Source organism: Pogona vitticeps, chromosome 4, assembly GCF_051106095.1.
Source record: "Pogona vitticeps strain Pit_001003342236 chromosome 4, PviZW2.1, whole genome shotgun sequence".
In the NCBI taxonomy this organism is placed as follows: domain Eukaryota; kingdom Metazoa; phylum Chordata; class Lepidosauria; order Squamata; family Agamidae; genus Pogona; species Pogona vitticeps.
In genome coordinates, this window is record NC_135786.1 from 21,617,538 (window position 1) to 21,629,606 (window position 12,069).

The 12,069-nt window shown below is 41.6% G+C and overlaps 1 long non-coding RNA gene across 1 annotated transcript; it reads right to left on the reverse strand.

The window, feature by feature from the left end:
• Positions 1-891: 891 nt before the first annotated feature.
• Positions 892-8,751, reverse strand: LOC144588981 (uncharacterized). Its single transcript, XR_013544778.1, has 2 exons — positions 3,192-8,751; positions 892-1,060 (listed from the first exon to the last, which is right to left on the reverse strand). It is a non-coding gene; the product is annotated as an uncharacterized LOC144588981 (long non-coding RNA).
• Positions 8,752-12,069: the final 3,318 nt, after the last annotated feature.

Sequence of the window (12,069 nt, forward strand, 5' to 3'; positions counted from 1 at the left end):
AGAACCCCAAGTGACCCTTTGTTGCTCTTCATTTCCCAAATACATAACTCTGTCTTTAAAAAAACTAAACATTACTGCCTACTGTACTATTGTGCTTCAATGACAGATGTTGAACAATGCCCACTTTGCAAAACCAGCAGGCAATAAATGTGTGTAAAGGCAAAGTTGCACAGCCAGGGCATCATCTTCAGCCCTGCACTTTATAGTGCTTAAGTTATGCAATGCAATAGTGGGAAAGTAATTTTTTTAATTAAAAGAAATAAAAGAAAAATGCCTTATTTCTCTTCAAATTAGGACAGAGGGTGCCATCCACAGTTACAGCCAGATCACACACACCTCTGCATATCACCACTAATGTGTAGGATGAACAGCCCCCCGAACCCCACACTGGAGCAGTCTAGGCAATCACGCAGCAAGAAAACCATGTTTATTTGGACTGATTCTAATCATTCCCAATAAACAGTAGGTTTCAGCCCTAGACCTATCTGGGATGGACTGGGTTCCATTAGGGATGAGTAGGAATGCTCCAGGATGAATGTAATGCAGACCATGTTTTTTAGAGTGATCCCAACCATTCCAGGAGGGGCTACAGAGTGGGATAAACTCCCATGTAGGTTAGGCTGAAGGAGGCTAATTGGAGCAGGTTCACCCAGTGAGCTTTACAGCTGAGTGGAACTGTGAAGCCAGATCTTCTCACTTCTGGTCCAACATCTAGAGTAGGGAGAAATGGGTTATGTCCCTCTTTGTGAGATGCCTGAGCTCTGGGACTCATATGTTGGGGGGCAGGGCATCCTAGCATCCAGAATGTACAGCTGCTCATCAAGTCATCAAGTCCAACTCCCTGACAAAGCAGGAAATCCATTCAGTGAAGCACTGAATCCTCCAGTGAAGGACAGTCTGCCACATTGGGAGGTGGTCAATCCCACTATCAAACAACTTTGAGGATGCTCTTCCTCATATGTAGCCACAATCTCCTTTCTCGTACATGGAATCCTTTGCTTTGGGTCCTACTTTCTGCAGCCACAGAGAACAGCTTAGCTCCACTTTCCATAGGACAGTTCTGCAGAAATGTAAAAACGGCTGTCATGTCACTGCTCAGCCTTCTCTTTTTCAGGCTTATATCTCTCGACCATATTTCATAGGGATTGTCTTCCAGGCCTTTTAGTATCCTGGTCTTCCTCCTCTAGATATGTTCCAAATGGTTGATCTACTTCTTAAATGGTGATGACCAGAACTGGACACAATATTCTAAGTCAGGTCTGATCAAAGCCGAATAGTACAGTAATATTATTTCCTTTGATTTGAACACAACCTGTCTTTTGATGTAACAGACTATTACATTTGCTTTTAAATTATTATTCTATGCCTACTCATCACACTATTACATTGAGCAATGTTTAGCTGTGGTCTATTGAGACCGCCTAGGTCATTTTCATTTGCACTACTACTAAACCAATTATCACCTATTTTATATGTGTGTCTGATTCCCCCCCGCTCCGTCTCTAAAATCAGAATTTGTTTTGTTTGTTGAAATTGATTTGATTTGGTTTGGTCCAATTTTCCTAACTGTTGAGGTCACCTTGAATCCTGACTCTGTCTACTGAAGTACTAGGTACTCATCCCAGCTTGGTGCCATCTGAAAATTTGATGAACACCCACCACCTAATTTATAAAGGTGTCAACAACTCTGGACCCAGAACCCCATGGGGATGCACAAGTTCCCTTTTCATGTGATATGAACTGAGGACTAATAAAGGTTGTGTAGCTTGTTTGTTCACTCCGTGTTGGCCTGTGAAGTTGGCATAATGTGAAGCCAAAACTTTGAAGCATTCTGTTAAGAAGGAACACTCTACTTGTTATTCACTGGCAGTATATGACTGCTAGTATTATTGACTCCTGCTGAATAAGACAACACTTAGATAAGCCTAGTCAAGCCAATAGGTCTAATCTAGCTGACACAAGCAACAGAATACTGGACATTGTTTTCCAAAGTGGTACGTTCTTGTTGTCTATACAGTACTATCATCAACATTATTGGAGGAGTTACAGAGAGGGCACCAAAAATGCTTCCTAACCCCTGAAAATGATATTTCTGCAATAATGTTTAAATGCTACTTATGTAAGAAACTCCTAATATTAACACAATCAGTATAATACTTAAAAGCGATATCATTGATTCTCCTTATCACATAAAGGTAACAAGCTTACTTCACCCATGTTACCTGCAAACTCTGGGACAGGTGTGGGGACTCTGTGGCCTTCCTGACGTTTTTGGACTTTGGCTTCCATCATGCCTGACTATTGATTATGCCAGGTGTGGTCAATGGGAGCTGGAGCCCAACAATTCCTGCATGTACACTGCCTTGGCATAAAGCCATCCAAATGAGTCTATCTCATTTGGATGCTATCTTCCTCAGGGCACAACATATGCTCAAATCAACTGAACACATCTGCTCATAAGAGAGACTCTTTTCAAAATGCAGCATCATGGATGCCATGCTGAATATACCTGGTTTCAGAATCCTGCCGGAGGTGTCCATAAAGCTGTTGCTGATCAAAGCTGACAGTGTCTCTTTGTCTCCAGATAGAGGAATGGTTCCAAACCTTGAGTCCCCAGATGTTCTTGGATGACAACTCCCTGAAATCCTGGCCAGCACAGGTAGTGGAGAAAACCTCTGGGAGTTTTAATCCAAGGACATCTGGGGACCCAAGGCTGGGAACCACTGAGATACAGAAAGGCAGCTGATTCAGGGTAAGGCAGCTTCCTATAGTTTGAGTTACCCTACACATGCAAAATATCTATAACTGGATTCTGCTGCAGTCACAGAAGTATCCTCTATCACTTCTTAAAGATGGAAAAGTTACTTTTTTGAGCTAGGGGTGCAATGGTGAGTTTCTGCCAGATCCAGCTATTTCTTCTAAAATCAGTACAGTAATCCCATTCCTTCCTGTGCACCTTCAAACACCCCCAAATCCTGATCAGGAGAGTTGGGAAATCCTCTCAAGCAGAGTTTTAACACCATGGAGGGCTAGAGAAGAAGAGGGAGGTGAAAAAAGTCCACATTCTGCTAGCATTAGATACTGAACAATGCCATTTGATCTTGTCCTTGAACTACAACTCCCACAATACTCAGCTAGCATGGCCACTGGGTGTTATGAGAATTGTAGTCCAAAAAGGTAAAGCTACCTACCTGTACTTTTGCCACAGGGTGGGAAGCTAGCCACAAACATCACTATGTGCTGAAAAGCCCAATGACCGTAAAAGAGAGATGAGGGAGAGGAGTTCAAAGTTGGTATCACTGTGTTCCTGCAACAGAAAGGTGAGCTTTCTGTACCTTTAATAGTTATACAATTTAGCTCAGCAAGTGTATCTTGTGATGATGATGTCATAGAACTGCAGGTGTGTCAGACATTGCACCTGTTGAAATCACCTCTCCTACATCCCCTTATCAAGGGAAAGGGACCCTCCCTTCTCATCATCCAACACCTAGAGAAACATAATAGAATAATTTCTGTCCTAACCAAGGAAAACAAATGCCCAGGCTTCATAAATCCATCGTTCCTGCCTTTGCATCTCTCATCCTTCCACCTCATTCTTTCTGTATATATTTGCTCAGTTCTTTGTTGCAGTGGAAAGTATTGTCCTTTACAGATTTGACTGTTGTTCCATGATTAAAGATTAATTTGGAATTATTGTTCATTTCCTGAGCTCAGAGCCAGCCAGGCAAGAGCTACACCTGCACTTTGTTTGTGAAGTTGGCTTCTTATGGCCAACTGTTAATGGATGGAACCTTTTCTAGGTTGCCTGCTCTCCTCAGCTACAAACCTACATTGATATGTAATTTGCACTGAAAAGCAAAGTTTTTTTTTTCTACAGTGCTTCTGGTTGCAAAGAATAGGAACAGCAGAAATGTGTTCATATCCCCCCTTGCTTCTTGGTTACTTTCCTGGACTTCGTCCAGAGCTTTCAAAAGTTACTTTTGTAGGCTACAGGTCCCAGAATCCCCAACTGGCATGAACGTAAAAACAACCATCACCACAACAAGGCAATGTTTCCAAGCTCTGTTAACCTGAGAAGGCCAACGCAAGACAATCATGGTGTTCCAATTTTTTGTAATGATTTGTCTTGCAGTTTCATTTTAGCCTGAATATTGCCCTTTTCCTACTTATTTGGGCCTACATTTGGTGTTTCCTTCCCCCCCACACACACACACTCCATCAAGTAGAGAATGATAACCAGTAGGATGGCTGGAAAAGTGAACTTTGTATTTTGGGGGGAGGGGTTAAATCAACAATACAGAGACCACATATGCTCTTTTACAACAGATCAAAGTATGAAGGGCAGAAGTAGATAACCTAACAAGAATGGGGGAAAGCTGTGCATTTAATGAATTTTCAAAGAAAAAAGAATTTCTGTACATGCAGCTTGTCCTGCAGGCCAGCAAAAAAACATGTATGCCGAAACCGTCTTCAGCACCCCTGCAAAAGGGCTCAAGGGATCTTTGCTCACTTCGCTGCACTTGGTCAATTTAGTGGGAACCTTGGTTCAAGGTAAGAAAGCTTGTATGGAGGACTGACTATGCACAGAAGATGGGAAATATATGCATTTTTTTTTCCTGGATCAAAGACACAGTAGGCTGCTTTAAGCTAAGAAAAGCATCACCTGCTGCCTTTGTTTTTAATTTAGTTTAGGGTTTTTTTAAAAAAAAAATTAAAGTAGTAAACCTCAAAGTTGGAAAGTTTGCTTTTTCAGATTGTACTTCTCAGATTCTGGGAGCTGTAGAGCAAAATAAAAAGAGGAATGTTTCCTAGCCATGGATAAAACTCTGTAAATCCTCTTCTCCCCCCCCCCCGGCACATTCCAAAGCACCCTGATTGACAGCATTGGGGACAAATTCCTCACAAGCTGAGCTCTGCCTTAGCCATCTTCTTTTGCCAGTGTGGTTCTGGGGAGCAGGTTCATTCAAGCATTTGATCACTCCCCCTCCAGCTGCTTCTGACCCAACATCTGAAAGTGTTAATACTAAACCCGGCCAGACGGACAGATCATATCCCCCAGCTTTCCCATTAGCATCTGTGTTCTTGGAGCGAAAAGGTGTGCTGGCTTTTAAAAACTGCAGTCGAAATGACATTCATAAACTTTTCTAACGGGCCGTAAATTCTAATGACCTGTAATTCGAACGTAGCTCTGGTGGTGGGTATGGATGGATGATGAACTCCACCAGGAACCCTGAAGCCTATCAGTGCATGACGGGCCTGCCTTGACATGTTTCCTGTCTCGTTTGGGCTCAAATAATTTCGCAAATAAACCCTATTTTTAATTACTCTCCACACATCCCCATCCGCACACACATACTGTACTGCCAGTTTTCTCATTAAGAAAAAGAAGTTGTGATTTCTTGGTTCCATTATGTGACTGTATCAAAAAGCCCTGCACCATATGGTGCAGCAAAACCTGCTCTTTGAGCCTTGGCTTTGTTCTCAAAGTAAACTGTGATGAGCAGAAATCAAAAGGATTTAAGATTTTCTGCCTTCAAGAATGTCTTCCCACATCTAGTTCTCTGCTCCAGGGAAAAGCTCCAGTCCCTCTGCCACAGGAGACGGAGTCCTGTAGCTCCACAAGGAAAGTGCCTGGACTTTGGGAAAGGAATACCTAATGAGGATTTTTCCCATCTTTCTAATGTCTGTAGGGTCCTCAGATCAGTAGATTCCATTTCCTTGAGATTTCAAATCCTAAGCTTGAGAACTTGGCGCAGGCCATTGTGATGTTATAGGCAGTGGACCTTCAGGAATCGTTGCAATATTGTGCATGTGTGTGAGAGACAGACAGATGGTTTAACTCTGAGATGGAATTAAAGACAGGTGTGCAATCCAGCAGCATTAGCAGCTCTGGAGCACACACAAGACAATGAAAAAAAGAGTGCTCCTGAGCATGTCTAAAGGACACAGAGAGCAGAACCTGGTCCCTTCTTTTTGCTAATAATGTGCTGCATAGCTGAGCCGCAGTCCCTCCTGTAATTAAATCCTCCAGTTGCAACTGTGAAAATTCAACACGTTGCATATGGTCTAGGTGGGTATCATTGTCACAGTCCTGATAAACATTTTGCACCCACCTACCGACCCCCAAAGCTGTCATTTGCCCTGATGGTGAAAGCTTGCTGCCTGCAAATGTTTGGGACAAGGGACTAAAAAGCAAGGAACACACTCAAGAAGACAACTTGTTTCCCAGATGAGGAACACAACCTAGTTTCCCACAAGGGTGGATTTTGAAGTGCAGGAGGCTTGTCATGACAGTTCCTATAGAAGAAAAAGAAAAATGCAGGCAATTCCATTGATTTACATTGAGAAGCAAGTTTTGGCTATTTTAATCCCTGTCAGGGGTGGGTCTTTTGTAAAGCTAATGAGTCTGAATAGTTTGCTCAAGGCCAAGGCATTCAAAAATTCTTTGCATTACAAGAACAGTACTGCAGAGCAATAGGTCATGCCCACTGGGGAAATGTCACCCAAAATAGGAACATTCCCTGGCTCTTTAAAAAAATCACTAAAAAACCCCTAGTTTTTATCAAATCTATCAGCCCAAAATGTAAGTGCAATTATCTTGCCTCTCCTCAGCTGTGGGAAGTGTACAAACAAAGCTGTTGGATATGCACTGTAATTCTTTCCATTGCTTGTAGTGGCACAGGGCAGCTCCACAATTTATACAACAGATACAATTGTCACAGCTACCTCAGTGTTACAATCGTGTTTCACCAAAGTGGGAGCAGCAGCAAAGGCATACCATTAAATACCGGACATTTCATCGCTGCCTCTGGAAACCTCACCAGCTTGTGTACATCGGTACTTTTTTAAAAGGATGTTGTTGCCTCGTTACATGTTGTTGGCTGAGGAGAATGCTGGTGTGGCACTTTTGTGCACCCGGAGCAACTCTGTTTCCCATGAGGTAAAGTTTAGAGTGCTGTCTAAAGAGAAAGATAAACAAGGCCAGATTTCAAACAGGCTTTGGATTACATTATTTAATTGGGCAGTGGAAAAAGCACGGCAGGCCTAAGCAAGAAAACTGCACCTTTCGGCGTCTGTTTTACTTGTAACTCTGGAAGCTGAGAGATTGTTTGAGATATCCTGCGGTGGCTAGAAATGAGGATTTGGAGCATGATGGGCAAGGATTCAAGCACACTGTTGAGCTAATAGTGCTCACTGCTTCTAAGCCCAAAAGAGAATGTCAACAGAGGACTAAAGAAGCCTCCGTTCCTCAAGGTTCAGCATCTTCAATAATCATAGAGCCCTGGCCTGTGGCCTTTGTGAAAGGGAAGCGGGGGGGGGGGACTCATGATACCTGGAGTTCAGTTGATTGAATCTCAGTTTATTGGCACTGACAGTATAATCTTTTGCAGATGATCATATGAGAAGGGTTCGAAACAGTTTCCCCTGTTTGCCATAGGTTCTTTGCCCCCTTCCCATCTCCCATTGTGGCCCAGACCATTTACCTCTCAAGATTCCCCCCCACTCCGAATCCAGTTTACCTACAAGAAACACAACATTCTCCAGAGATCCACCTTACAGACTGTTGGCTTAGGTAGGTAGGTAGGTAGGTAGGTAGGTAGGTAGGTAGGTAGGTAGGTAGGTAGGTAGATAGATAGATAGGTAGATAGATAGATAGATAGATAGATAGATAGATAGATAGATAGATAGATAGATAGATAGATAGATAGATAGATAGATAGATAGATAGATAGATAGATAGATAGATAGTAAAAGCCTGCATTTCTCTCCCTCCCTCCCCGCACAACAGTCTTCTCTGCCTTAGTAATCTAGAATGAATTTTACAACCTCAGTCTGGCAGAGAGACAACCGTACTGTATCAGTGATGCAGTTGAGTTATTGAGTTATTTGCTGATTCAGGGGCAGCCAACTGCGATGTGTTACACAGCCTCAGAGAAATTTTGTTAACAAGGGGCCAAGTCACGGCCACTTCATGCATTACTTTTTTTTAAGGCTCTGCACCTAAAGAGTCTTAAATGTGTGCTTAAAAATTGTCAAGCGAAACGGGGATAAAAGCTAGAGCCAAAATCTGTTTCCACAAAACGGCATCCTCTAGGAATGCTTCTCAGAGACCTGGGGTTGGCTGTCGCCAGTGGTATAGTGGTAAATTTCCAAGTCAAAGGTGGTCTTGATCCATATGAGGGGTGCGCAAGGTATACCCTTTACATGTTGTTGGACTGCTGCTCCCATTAACTCTATCCAGCATAGCCTGTGATGACCAATGCTAGATGCTGCAGTCCAAAAACATCTGGTTTTTTTATTTTTCCTTTATTTATTTCTTATTCTGTCTTTGTATTGTATTTGTTATTATATGATTTATGTAATATTTTGTGTTACTTTATTGTTTTATGTTATATTGGGAGCCGCCTAGAGTGGTCTTATAGACCAGATGGGCGGGGTACAAATAAATAAATAAATAAATAAATAAATAAATAAATAAATAAATAAATAAATAAATAAATAAATAAATAAATAAATAAATAAATAAACAAACAAACAAACAAACAAACAAACAAACAAACAAACAAACAAACAAACAAACAAAGTAACAAACAAAGTAACAAACAAACACATGGAAGGGCTTCACTTTGCTTGGTGTTGATCTGAACCAGCAACCAAGTGCTGGGCTTTTCAGATGTACTATGAGCAAGTCATTTGTAAAGCTATTGAGTCTTAATTGCCCTTTTGACTTTCCCAAAACACTTTGCCTCCAGCTGACAACAATATGCTGCTTCTACAGAAGATCAGTTCTCTCCCCAGCTACTCAGGAGTGCAGCTAAACCCAGAGGGAACAGAGAAGTCTAGATCAAGAAGAGTGGCAGACAACTTCAGAATCCCTAGAAATCAAAATGTCCTATAATTTATTTATTAATTAAGAAACTAGTTTATTTATAACTTCAACCTTAGGAGCTCAGACTCCATTATATATAGTGATGGTTCCTTGTGGAATATGTATACACTTCCTAGCCAGAACAAAAGAACAAAATCTGAGATAGCCCCAGAGATTGGGAGGTTAGTATTATCTGGCAGTTGTTAAGGGCACTCAGCTGCTAGGTATAGTCTCCCAAGTCCATTCAGCATTTCTTTACACAGAACTGGAGCCCAGGAAGGCATGCTGGCTGGCATCTACCCTTATGCATGTGCCCTACATTGTTTTGTGTGGGGTTTTTTTTTTTTTTGGACTCCCAAACACAGAATTCTCCTTTCTGAGAGTTCCACCAGCTAAACCCACACATAAACTGTGCTCTGCTGCAGAAAGAATGGTCTGGAAGAGATAATGGCCTAGGGGGGTACAGTAACTATAGCCGCCTAGAGTGGACGAGTATAAATAAATAAATAAATAAATAAATAAATAAATAAATAAATAAATACTTTAATTTCCCATGTAAGCAAAGTGATGCTCAAGATGTGTAAAGAAAGGTTTTTGCCTTATTTAGAAAAAGAAATGCCTGATGTTCATGTTGGATTCCGAAAAGAAAGAGGCACTCAAGATCATATTGCAAATATCCGCTGGCTTTTGGAGAATACCAAAAAAAAAAAAAAAAATCAGAAGATCAGTCTATTTCTTATAGACTACAGCAAAGTCTTTGTGTAGATAATGAGAAACTATCGGTTGTTCTGAAAGAAGTGGGCATGCCTCAGTACTTGATTGTCCTAATGCACAACTTGCATTGTAGACAAGGAGCTACCATTAGAACAGAATATATAGAGAAAAAATTTTTTCCTATAGGCAAAGGTATTAGACAACAGGGCATGTCATCCCCTTCAAACTGTAAACAGAATATATACAGAAAATCAGACTACATTCAGATGAAAGAGGAGTGAAAATTGGTGGAAGAAACATCAATAATTTAAGATATGCAGATGACACCATCTTACTGGCACTTTAGTGACCTGAGAGACTTTAAGGGAAAGAAGAATTTGCCAAAGCAGGACTGCAGATGAACATTAAGAAGACCAAAAAATAAAAAATCATAACTACAGAAGAACGACACAACTTTAACATTGACAATGAAGAAATTGAACTAATAAGATATTTTGTATACCTTGGTTCAATCATCAATCCAAGTGGAGACTGCAGCCAAAAATTACTGAGATGAAGGGCAACAATGAAGGAATTAGAAAAGATAATCAATTGTAAGGATGTGTCACTGGAGACCAAGATCATTGGGTTTTCAATCACCATGTATGGGTGTGAAAGCTGTTACAGGACAGAAAGCTGACAGGAAAAAAGGTTTGACTCATTTGAAATGTAGTGCTGGAGGTGAGCTTTGTGGATTGTGGACTGCCAGAAAGACAAACAAGATCAAATCAAGCCCAAACTATCTCAGGAGGCAAAAATGATGAAACTGAGGCTGAGCTACTTTGTGCACATCATGAGAAGGCAGGATTCTCTGAAAGAGACAATAATGCTGACAAGGTGGAAGTCGGCAGGAAAAGAGGAAGACCAAGTATGAGCCGAGCTGACTCCTAAAAGAAGTTGCAGGCTTGAGCTTACAAGAGCTGAGCAGGACGGTTGAGGACAAGGCATTTTGAAGGTCACTCATTCATAGGGTCACCATAAGTCGGAGGCAATTTGATGGAACATAACAGCACTGGGGGTAACTTCCTTTTTCTAATGGGAAGCTAGGCCAGAGCTTGAGATATCCTAGGCCATGAAGCTTTGCAGCCCAGCCTTTCTGCAGGTGAGCTGAATTTGCACGTGGGTGTGGCAGATGGAATTCCAGTATAGAGAATTGTGGGTTTTGGAGTTCTTAAAAAAATGACGATCCCTACACCGTCCTTTTAAAATGTCTGCAGTGCCTCTCCAGTCCTGAAAGACCACTAATCTCTAGTCTTGCTACGTCAGAGGTCCAGAGGCATCATGAGGCATTTAAAACGGCAGAAACTAGAGACAGAGTCTGCTGACTAAATGGATATCTTGCACAACATCAGTACTGAAAAATAAAACTATTTTTAGACGTCAACAAAAAGCTTTTTCGCCTTGCTCAGAAAGCAAAGAAATAATAAAAATGGAAACCTTATTCTTCCTGAGACAGAGTTTAATTACAGAGTTCCTGAGCAGCAGATCTTTTCCCTCTCAGGACTGCATGACTTCCTGTTTCATAAAAAAAATACCTTCTGGAACTGAAAGGAAACTCCAGATTAAGAATCCCCAGCCTCCGATGGCATTTACTCATTCTGTCTCCCATTTTTGATAAGGTGGAGCTGAAACTCCGTTAGGAGTGAAAGAGCTTTCTTTGGGTTTTCAAACATTTCTAATAATCCTCTGCAGGGGCCCAGATATGAAGAAGGAAACAGCAGCAACACAGATTGCCTGTAGGAAGTTCAGAGTCGAAAGGAAAGGATGTGAATTCTTCAGACAAATAAGAGAGTTTGCAATCTTAGATAACCAAGATTCCTCAGTTTCAGTGGGAATTTGCTGCTGGCCAGGAAGCTTCCCATCCCAAGAACATATAATGCCTCCAGATGTTCCTCCACATCAGGCAGAAGGAAATACAAAACAGGCCAGCTCAGCGCAGACCCAGTAGGGCTGTGAATGCTCAGACCAAAATATCCTTCCCTGTTCCTCTGTCTCCTCCCCAGATATACCAATTTTCATGAAACCCATCCTGAACCAATAGGATGCCATAGCCCCAGGTGTCAAAATGGCTAGCTATGAGCTACCTATCTATGCCCATGGAAAGTCACCAAAGAAACTCCATAATACCAAACAAGATTCTTTCCAGTTCATCTGGCAGCTGACATCCTGGTTAAGCAAGTCATCAAATAATTGATCCCAAATATTGTTGCCTGAAAATCACTCTCAGGAGATAGCTAGCTGAAAATCTGATTCCCCCTGTATTGCACAGACTGATCAGAAGCAAATGTTAAAGAAAGTTTGCGAAAGTTACCTTCTGGAATATGATTCCTAGAATACCTTAAGGTAACATGACCAGTGGCTCTGCTGGTCATGATCGCTGTAGCTCAAAGAAGCTGCATTTCCACATTCTCAATTAAAGTGCGTACAGGGATTGCCGCTTGCTGTGA